The following is an 11,383-nucleotide window of genomic DNA, read 5'->3' as shown; positions in this document are numbered from 1 at the left end:
CCTCCCGCATTGGACCTCGAGGCAGGGCTATTCCTCGTCTCTCTTTAGTGCTACTCCATGTAACCTCACCAGGAAACAACAGATCCATCCTCTCCGTTTGTGCTGGAAATACTGACATGACATTAAACCGCAAGCATTTACACTTAGATTTTGGATATCAAACGCAGCGCTAGGTCTTTTGAAGATGTTCTACTCTATCTAAGGCTGGCACCTCTTGTTTACGAATAACAATCCCGGTGTTATTGTGTTGCCTTTTCTAGTAACAGTACAAGTTAGCAGGAATTTAAGCGACTCGGGGTGACTGACCTCAGCGAGGAGCGCTTTTGCTGGATTAGTGTGTCTCTGTGTTGAACAGACTTCGCAAAGGAAACCGATCGGGAAATTTAAAGGATTAAGATATTCTTCATCAGAACCACTTCAAATCCGAATCATACAGAAGGTAAGTGTTTGTGTTTTTAATAATAATAATAATAATAATAATAATAATAATAATAATAATAATAATAATAGCGGGCTTCGGCGTAGCTTTCATATGCTAGGGTTTCGGGAGAGCAAACCTGGTCGAAACAGGAATACACTGATAGCGCTGCTCAGCTATCTACCGCCTCCAGTGTGAAGTCATGTATTACTAATTGTTTATTGGTGTTTCCCGTTTATTTAAACCATCTGCGCTCTTTTTCTATAGCCCGTGGCCATGTAATAATATCTCGACTCGAGTTTCTGCAATCCTTCGTTTCTGTCCTGCTCCGGTTTACTGTATGTAAGCTATACGGCTGACAGCGATACGCACCTGAGGAGAGCGCTCAGCTGAGCTGTCGGCAGTGCTTGCGCTATCAGTGTAGCAGCTATTCCACTGTGACTGCATCGTCGTTCATATTATGTTTGTGTGGTGATCGCGGTACATTCCCGTTGTAATATGGGGGTGCAGAGAGATCTAATGTAACAACACTGTAGTACAGGACCGCTCCGCGCTGACAGTACCTCGCTGTAAGGGATTAGGAGATTCCTGGTTATTGGTGGTGAGCTGCGTGGGATGGAATGGAGAAGCGGGTGTATTTTTGGAGCTAGTCAATGTCCGGATGGGGACTGTCTGGTAAGTTTTGTGGCTGTGGATTGGAGTTGCAGCGTCAAAGAGCTGACACTGAATCAATAGTGACACGCTGTGCTGTGTTGTGCTATACTGTGCTGTGCTATACAGTACTGCACTGTGCTGTGCTGTGTTGCTAAAGTTGAATCTCAAGCACTGTGATGCAGATGATGTTTAATGACAGCTTTAGCAGTAAACACACATTATACATGTCATTTGACATACGAAATACGACTCCTATTGCACAGTCGTTTCACCCATTCCATGTTTTACAATGAGCTTGATTAGACCCAGTGTATAGGTAACAAGCTCAGGTGTGTCTTATTAAAAGTAAAAGCAGGATTGGATCACTCTGATATGCAATGGGAGTCTTCTTTCCATCCCCGTAATGACATGAAACTGAGTGGCAAGACATTTAGTGAACAGTGGTTTGCTTTATCCAGTCAGACAGTCACCCTTTCATATCATCCCCCCTTTATTTATGCTGCTTCGGTCATCATGGTGATTCTGATTCTGGTGTTTATTATTGCAATGTGGATATGCTCGGGAACGCCTAACCTCTTTAGTGACTGGAGAGCCATTGGGAACAGCGTGCTCCTCACTGAGAGTGGCTGCTGGTCTCTCATTGACAGGAGAGCCATTGGGAACACTGTGCTCCTCACTGAGAGTGGCTGCTGTTCTCTCATTGACAGGAGAGCCATTGGGAACAGTGTGCTCCTCACTGAGAGTGGCTGCTGGTCTCTCATTGACAGGAGAGCCATTGGGAACAGTGTGCTCCTCACTGAGAGTGGCTGCTGGTCTCTCATTGACAGGAGAGCCATTGGGAACACTGTGCTCCTCACTGAGAGTGGCTGCTGTTCTCTCATTGACAGGAGAGCCATTGGGAACAGTGTGCTCCTCACTGAGAGTGGCTGCTGGTCTCTCATTGACAGGAGAGCCATTGGGAACACTGTGCTCCTCACTGAGAGTGGCTGCTGGTCTCTCATTGACAGGAGAGCCATTGGGAACAGTGTGCTCCTCACTGAGAGTGGCTGCTGGTCTCTCATTGACAGGAGAGCCATTGGGAACAGTGTGCTCCTCACTGAGAGTGGCTGCTGGTCTCTCATTGACAGGAGAGCCATTGGGAACACTGTGCTCCTCAGTGGCTGGTCTCTCATTGACAGGAGAGTCATTGGGAACACTGTGCTCCTCACTGAGAGTGGCTGCTGGTCTCTCATTGACAGGAGAGCCATTGGGAACACTGTGCTCCTCACTGAGAGTGGCTGCTGGTCTCTCATTGACAGGAGAGCCATTGGGAACAGTGTGCTCCTCACTGAGAGTGGCTGCTGGTCTCTCATTGACAGGAGAGCCATTGGGAACAGTGTGCTCCTCACTGAGAGTGGCTGCTGGTCTCTCATTGACAGGAGAGCCATTGGGAACAGTGTGCTCCTCAGTTCTATTCACATAGTTTTAAAAAAGAAAAGTAGTCGTGTTATGAGGCTGCTGTATTCACTTTTGCATGCTCTTTGTCAGACCCCGCCCATGACAGCTAGCAGCAATGTATACAGAGCATCAAAAGAAACATTTGTTTTCAAAGAAAATAAGGTATATAAATGATGGACATTGACTAAATGTTTTTGGTTTCTTTTTTTATCACTCGATCATTCATGCTTGGTCTTGACACGCTTGAGTGGGTGTCACTGAAGCATTTGCACTTAACCATCTAATTAGTGAGACAGTTGATTGGACACTGGATATGGAGTGATTTCAGCTGTTGAATTGCAAGTTTGAATAAAAGCCATCAAGAAAATCACAGAAAAAAAACTATATGCCATGTCTGTCAAGAGAGCAGCGCCTTCGTGCAATCAGCATGTTGGAGGCAGGACTAGGGCAGCGTATTGTGGTTTGCCGTCTTGGGTGCTCACACCCAGCAATTGCAAACCTGGCGAGACGGTGTAACCAGACACGAACTGGGAGACCAAGAGTCACAACACCTGCCCAAGATCGACAGATCATTTTGCAGCATCTTTGTGATTTCAATTGTTAATCAGCACAATATAAAGTCACTGCACATCCTCTAAAACAGAGTTTGTCATTTTTCGATCACATCTAGTGAATTTGATCCAAATTTAAGCGATAAGTTTCTTTTGATGCTCAAATATAAGTGGTACGTTTCTTTTGATGCTCAGTATAGAGAAGTCTCATGACAGCTACCAGCAATGTAGAATGATCACTTCTAGCAGTCCAGCGATCAGCATGCAGGGAGTCTCCTTGTGCAGGGCTTGCTATGAATAATTGAAAGCATGACTTATTGCTTTGTCTGTGAAAGGCACCTCCGGAATTAATAACGTTTTGGAAAATGACACGCGATCTTACAGAGCGCTGTTACTTACACTACAAACGGGGAGTGGGATTTCATTAAGAAGGCGGCACTGCTGTATGATTTAATCTGATCTCTTGAAATGCAAAGTCAGGGGAAAATGTGATGAAGTGTAGTTTTCATTGTTTTTTAATCTTCCTGTTACAACACCTGAATCGCAAAGTTTAGCAGATTTCCATGTGGGCACAGCTGAGTTGTAGCTGTAACTGAATACAATGAACTGGGAGCGTACATTCCAGTCCTGTCAACCCACACATGTCTCTGCATACTGAATAGCATGTGTGGAATACACTAATTCTACCAGCCAGGCGAGAGAAATCCATGTGCATCCATTCAGGACCACATGATAACATTCAGTGTGGGCATGGCATTGGACTGGTATACTTCCTGTTCTGTAATGCAGAGTCTGATACAGTAAACTCAAACAGGGCATTTATTTATTCATGTTGCTGTTGCCGTCAGCAGCGAGGATTTAATAAGAGGATACATTGTAAACTCAAACACACAGCATCATGCAGCAGACCTCCACGGCTTGTGCTTTAACCTGGACCCGCAGAACCGAGCTATGAGTTCTAGTGGGCTTCCGCTGGTGGTCTTGGTCTTAGATTAAAGCCACATGTCTGTTTTATATCTCACTGTGTGCAGGTGCTGGCTGGCTGTTGTGTTAGTCAGTAGTCAGTGTAAGATAACATTCAGTCCCAGAGCCACAATCAAGGCTGGCCTCACATTGCATGATGCTCCTCACAGCCTGTTCAGGTTTATGACCTATTCATGGTGTGGAACAATCAGAATTTAGGAAAGATGTAGGTTTTATCTTTGAACAGTGTTGGCTGCAGTCAGGTTTTTTTCATGTTTGTATCCATCTCCTCTGGGAGCTGGGAGTGCTGTGGTTTGTGCTTGTTAGTGAAGACCCACCCCTGACTGGATTTGGTTGTGAATTTCCAAACCCTCCTGCAGGTTGTGTTCTGAGAGGCGGTAAGGTGTGATCTGTGAGGGACTGGTGCAAACAGGGAACAGCCTCAAGTTAAGTTTGCTAACCCTATATTTGTGAGAGGCTTGCTCTGAGGAAAGTGCTTCCAGTGCTTCTGAGAATCAAACCACAGGTACCACTGACCTCATCATTCTCGGCAGTTAAACGATTTCAGAACAGAAAATAGGAGACACTTTTTTACACAGAGAATTGTGAGGGTCTGGAATCAACTCCCCAGTAATGTTGTTGAAGCTGACACCCTGGGATCCTTCAAGAAGCTGCTTGATGAGATTTTGGGATCAATAAGCTACTAACAACCAAACGAGCAAGATGGGCCAAATGGCCTCCTCTCGTTTGTAAACTTTCTTATGTTCTTATGTTCTTATGATGCAGACGATCACACTGACAAGGAGAGGATTTCTGTACATCTGTCTTTTCAGTATCGTAGATGGGAATACGACTCCCATTGCACAGCAGTCTGATCCATTTCTGGTTTTACTATGAGTTTAATAAGACACACCTGGGCTGGTTACCTGTACACACGGTGGCTAATCAAGCTTGTATTTAAACCTGGAATGGGCAAGACTGCTGTGCAATAGGAGTCTTCTTTCTATCCCTGCTGTACAGTAACACTCACATTAATACATTAACTTGACATGTTTTTTTTATCATAAGAATATAACATATCAACTGTGCAAACACTGTAACACAGTGGCATTGGGTCGACGCACTGAACTGAATGAAACCACGGGGGAAGGGGGTAGATTACAATAGACAATAACACTCATACTTCTGTGCATTGGGTATTTTTATGGAGATGCTCTGGTGCTTTTTAATTATCACAATGAATTAATTCAAACATTAGCCAAGTGGCTGACAAAGCCCTTTTGCAGCTCGCTGCCTTGGCTGACTTGCTTTCCAGAGTAGCTTCTGAAATCAGCATCATTTGCTGTGTCCAGGGAAATGGGCTGACTGGAAACAACACAGTGGAGGGGGAGGGAGGGGGGGGTTGTCATAGTTGAAGTGTTTCTCTTGGTATCACTGTGTCTGTACTGAGCACTAGCCGTTGAAAACTGAACACAGGTACTGGTTCAGTAGTCTTTATAATGGCTGGTTCAGTGGTAATATTTATAATGGCTGGTTCAGTGGTAGTTTTTTATAATGGCTGGTTCAGTAGTAATATTTATAGTGTCTGGTTCAGTAGTTTTTATAATGGCTGGTTCAGTGGTAATATTTATAATGGCTGGTTCAGTAGTAGTTTTTTATAATGGCTGGTTCAGTAGTAATATTTATAGTGTCTGGTTCAGTAGTTTTTTATAATGGCTGGTTCAGTAGTAATATTTATAGTGTCTGGTTCAGTAGTTTTTTATAATGGCTGGTTCAGTAGTAATATTTATAGTGTCTGGTTCAGTAGTTTTTTATAATGGCTGGTTCAGTAGTAATATTTATAGTGTCTGGTTCAGTAGTTTTTTATAATGGCTGGTTCAGTAGTAATATTTATAGTGTCTGGTTCAGTAGTTTTTTATAATGGCTGGTTCAGTAGTAATATTTATAGTGTCTGGTTCAGTAGTTTTTTATAATGGCTGGTTCAGTAGTAATATTTATAGTGTCTGGTTCAGTAGTTTTTTATAATGGCTGGTTCAGTAGTAATATTTATAGTGTCTGGTTCAGTAGTTTTTTATAATGGCTGGTTCAGTAGTAATATTTATAGTGTCTGGTTCAGTAGTTTTTTATAATGGCTGGTTCAGTAGTAATATTTATAGTGTCTGGTTCAGTAGTTTTTTATAATGGCTGGTTCAGTAGTAATATTTATAGTGTCTGGTTCAGTAGTTTTTTATAATGGCTGGTTCAGTAGTAATATTTATAGTGTCTGGTTCAGTAGTTTTTTATAATGGCTGGTTCAGTAGTAATATTTATAGTGTCTGGTTCAGTAGTTTTTTATAATGGCTGGTTCAGTAGTAATATTTATAGTGTCTGGTTCAGTAGTTTTTTATAATGGCTGGTTCAGTAGTAATATTTATAGTGTCTGGTTCAGTAGTTTTTTATAATGGCTGGTTCAGTAGTAATATTTATAGTGTCTGGTTCAGTAGTTTTTTATAATGGCTGGTTCAGTAGTAATATTTATAGTGTCTGGTTCAGTAGTTTTTTATAATGGCTGGTTCAGTAGTAATATTTATAGTGTCTGGTTCAGTAGTTTTTTATAATGGCTGGTTCAGTAGTAATATTTATAGTGTCTGGTTCAGTAGTTTTTTATAATGGCTGGTTCAGTAGTAATATTTATAGTGTCTGGTTCTGCAGTCTGATCACTTGATCCAGTGTAATCAGAATTGGGAGAGTGCCATCATTCTCCATAATGAACACGAGCAGTGTGCTTTTGCACAGGAACAAATACACAGAAAGAATAGCACAGTGTAATCTTGTTCACCTGGTCTTAATGGTCACCTGATCTTTATTTGGAGTTGACTGGATCTTCTTTCCTGAGCCGGTGTCTACCCGGCCTTGATGCGTTTCATACTGTTTTATTAATCGGTGTCTTTGGGTATCAGTGATGACATCATACGATTCCGAACAAGAGCCCCAATCGTATCATTAAAGTGCTTTCACTGTAACTGTACAGAGGTCCGGCCACATTTTAATACAGCCAATGTTTATATAATTAAAGCAGGACCATTGTCTGAGTCTGGCTGTGATATTTCCACCTGTTCAAGCATGCTATTGCAGGGGTTTAAACAGGAGCAAGACGATTTAGGTCAGTTCAGTAACTCGCTGCTTTATGTTAGGATTCCATCTGGGCTGTATGGGTTTTTATAATTCTGAATAAAACAACAGAGTGCTGTGCTTCAGATCATAGAAACACAGCTTCCTCTGTGCCCGACTGCTGTCTGAATTTAATACAGAAATCAAGCTGCCTGCATCTCCCGGTCTGAGCGGCCACTGCACTGCAGGGGAACATGAGGGTGTGGTGTGGGGCGGGACGGGGCGAATCCCTGCATCTCAATTCCAATTCCTTTATAAAATCAATTCCCAATTCCCTTTCAATTCATTCCAAAATTGCAATCATCAGTGTTCTTGTTAAAATGAGCTTCTCACAGTGGCAACACGTTATTTAAATTGAAGCCACGGTTAGTCAATTGAATTGGCTTCAGATGAAAGCAGTGGAACAATCCCAACAATGATATCTCTCAAATATCAATTGCAGTTCCTTCGAAGGGACTGGGCAGTGATTTTAGAAAGGAATGGGAAGTGTTAAAGCCGAGGTCCAGAACCCTGAAAGCAGTTCAATCTCAAGTGTGTCGCATGTGCTGTAAAAAGCCTGACCTGCTTTCACCAGTAGATGTTCTTTTACAGCGTTGCAGAAGGTGGGGGGGGGGGGGTAGCGCTTGTCACTCCTTGTTTTTATCAAGTGCTTTCAGGCACAGCAGCTGTTATTATAGGGGTTCATATACAGTAAGGCTTGTCATTCACTCAGACAAATAAGCCATTGACTGAGAGAACTGGGAGCTGAAAAATGCAACCTTTGTCACTTTACACCGTGTTTCAGTTCCTAGTGATTTTGCAATGGTAAAAACAAAGGCAGAAGAGAACTGTAAGATGTGAACTGTAAGATGTGAAGCCTATCACTGTTATAACTAGGATGCAGGGAGGGAAATGAGACTCCTATTGCATGTGTCACCCATTCCAGCTTTTACTGCATGCTTCATTAGCCGCAGCTTGTTGGACTCCTAGTAAAAGCATATCCATGAATGAAGGTCCCATTGTATTGATTGCAGTCAATAGAAAGAGCTCTTCCAGCCCAGTGCAGTGGTGTTTAACATACTTATATTGAAGGCTGTGTGTGCTATAATGATTTAACTGATTGCTTCCTCTTAATGCCCTCTGCCTGTTTGCAGGCTGAGCTGTCTTGGTGCCTCTGTGCTGGGACTTTGTTAATCCCACATTTAAAAAAGGGGCGGGCAGTGGCTCTTTTCTACAGTGTGTGGATGTTAACAGAGGGGATTTCTTGGATGAGAGTGAGGGTCAGGGTTATTGCCATTGTGGTTCCCCTACAGGTCTGAAATATTGACCATATGCTCTCGGCTTCTGAGTTTTATACCTGTTCAATGATAGTAATGCAAAGTTAGACATTATATATGTATATTCAGGGGAGAACAATGACCAGAAGAAGCAGCAGATTTGTGGTGAACACGGTCACTGCTTGATTTTCACAACACTTTCATCATGCACTCCTGCTGTCCACAGATGTTATGGATCGTGTTGGGTATAGTCTGATAAACTCTGGCTTTTGTATAGTGTTCTCATGTACTGTGCGATTGTTAAGTGTTTATGAGGACCCTCTATATGTGAACGCCCTGGTTTGTAGTGTCATGAATACAGTTATGAAAAATGAATTTGTTTTAAATGATGTGTGATTCTTCTGTGCAGTGCAGCTGTAATTCTAATCACTCGTTTTGTAGAATTGCTAAAGAAAAATGAATGAAGTGCTGGGCTGGAGGTGATTAGCTGAATGCAGACTTTGGCACGTTTTAAGTCTGCTGAGGAGAGATGCAATCGCTGGGCTCAGCTAGATGATTTTACAGCTGCTGCTTCTGCACAATTACTGGATTTCACCACAACAACCAAAGAACATATTGAAAAATACCTCTTGAGGGCAGAGTTGAAATATTGAAATTGCATTAAGTGTATGTCCTGGGACCCCAAACCTTTACTAGGTCCAAATCTCTTGAGTTCTACTTCTGGGCAGTAAGCTAAGGCATCGATAAGACTTGTAGTCAAACTATGCTTGTGTGTGTGTGTGAGTGTATATAATGTGTGTGTGAGTGACAGTGTATATACTGTGTGTGTGTGTGTGTGTTTGTGTATATACTGTGTGTGTGTGTATGAGTGGATATAGTGTGTGAGTGTGTGTGTATACTCTGTATGTGTGTGTTTGTGTATATACTGTGAGTATGTGAGTGACAGTGTATATACTGTGTGTGTGTGAGTGTATCTGTGTGTGTGTATACTGTGTGTGTGTGTGAGTGAGTGTATATACTGTGTGTGTGTGTGAGTGAGTGTATATAGTGTGTGTGTGTGTGTGTGAGTGTATGTACTGTGTGAGTGTGTGTGTGTGTGTATACTCTGTATGTGTGTGCTTGTGTATATACTGTGAGTATGTGGTATGTGAGTGTATATACTGTGTGTGTGTGTGTGTGTGTGTGTGAGTGTATGTACTGTGTGTGTGTGTGTGTATACTCTGTATGTGTGTGTTTGTGTATATACTGTGAGTATGTGGTATGTGAGTGTATATACTGTGTGTGTGAGTGACAGTGTATATAAACTGTACGGGCTTGTGTACAAGGAAAAGCAGCTGGAGAGCTGATATCTTTGGTGAAAGTGTCCTTAATTTTTGGTCTGCAGACACAAGCCACTATTCTAACAAAGTGATTGGACACATATATTCAGTGCAAGTTGCTTGTTCCCTAGACGCTGAAGGCTGATCTTGAACAGGCCTGGGGGGGATGCAGTCGAGACAGATCTCTCTCTTCTGAGACTCCAGCTTCCCACCCAACAAGCGCTCTCTTTCTACACAGTCGCTCCACTGTGTCCTGCGCTGCACGCTGTGCTTTGTTCTGTTTTATATGGGGAAATAAGGCAGCAGAGTGAAAGCATGTTGTTTTAAACTCTGGCTGTCTCAGTGTAATAATAGTTTAAAAATGCAGAGAAGGAGCTTTTTTTTCTCCCTTTTTAATAAACTGTTTGTGCCAAGTAAGGGATAAGCAGCAATAAAGCCGACAGTCTGCCTGCTGCTCACAGGCATTAGCTGTATTCGATATTACAGTGAAATACACTGTACAGCAAGCAGCATGCTCCTTGCAGGCTGTAACACTGGACACATTCAAACAGTGTAGTCACGTGACGCTGTATTACAGTAAGGAAGACTTGTTACTAAGAAGGTTCCACTCCACTAGAGAAGGGAGTTCTGTAAGCAGGGTTATATGGGGTTGCTGTGGGTTGCTAGTTGATATTGCGCATGTACAGTTTAGAGGAAGTCATTCTGTTGAATCCTCTACCAGGCAGGATGGAGCAGCAAGGCAGTAATTAGTGGGGGGCCTAAGCTGGGGGACTCTGTCCGGCTCTGCTGACATTAGCAGGTTTCTTTTTAGATGTTGGCTTTTTATCTCAATGCAATTATGCTAAATAGTTTAATCTACAAACAGAAGATGCTGGCATGCAGGTTTAGCTTCTTTATTCATTTAGTGAAGTTCCTGCTTCTTCTCCAGTAGAAAGCTGCTGCTTTTGCAATCTTGCACGCTTTTGTACACGTGGCATGCTGGTTTGTAGAAGGCTGCTTGCAGTGTGATACATGCTAATAACATTGCTGCGGGTTACAGTAAGTGAAATGCATTAGAGTCCACTCATTTTGGGTGTATCAGATTTGGCTTCTTCAAAACTAGTTGCACCTGGATGCAAACTGATTTTTGGGTCTTGGCTGTGCTGGCCTGGGGTCCTACATACCGGGTGAGGAAAACCCAGGCATAAGATTTTCTGCATATGTATTCATACAGCTGCAATTGAAGCAGAAAAAGAAGCAGATTGTGAACTTGCAGCAGCTGCAATATCCACTCTCCCAGCATGTGCATTGGGGGTAGAGGAGCCTGAGGGTAGAGTGGGGGAGGGAGAAACGGGAAAACAAACTGCAATATAAAAAATGTAATTATATTTCTCTGATGTGGACAGCAATCCACCAGGGAGACTGTCGAATGTCTTTCACCTGTAATCTGCACCAGACACAAGACAAGTTCTCTGAAGCAAAACGTCTGGGCTGCTGGTGCCCACCAATGACCAGGACCTTGGTTGATAAGAAGGTTCTGGCACGCTTCGTTGCCTCTCAAGTGATGTGAATTCAGAAATATCACTTTGTGTGTTTATAAGAAAACTAGAGCAAAACGGGCTGTTTCCACGCACAGCGTCTGACAGCAGTTCCTGT

The 11,383-nt window shown here is 42.8% G+C and overlaps 1 long non-coding RNA gene across 2 annotated transcripts in view; it reads left to right on the top strand.

Moving 5' to 3' along the window:
* LOC121320442 overlaps positions 1-11,383 on the top strand; it is a 36,910-nt gene continuing 25,527 nt past the window's right edge. Inside the window, exon 1 of one of the 2 annotated variants that reach the window (XR_005950847.1) lies at positions 1-439. This is a non-coding gene — a long non-coding RNA (uncharacterized LOC121320442). The remainder of the gene's footprint in view (positions 440-11,383) is intronic. The other variant, XR_005950848.1, reaches the window with a different exon arrangement.

Source organism: Polyodon spathula, chromosome 9, assembly GCF_017654505.1.
Source record: "Polyodon spathula isolate WHYD16114869_AA chromosome 9, ASM1765450v1, whole genome shotgun sequence".
NCBI lineage: Eukaryota > Metazoa > Chordata > Actinopteri > Acipenseriformes > Polyodontidae > Polyodon > Polyodon spathula.
Note: the sequence above shows the minus strand (reverse complement) of the source record. Positions and strands in the feature narration are given on the sequence as shown.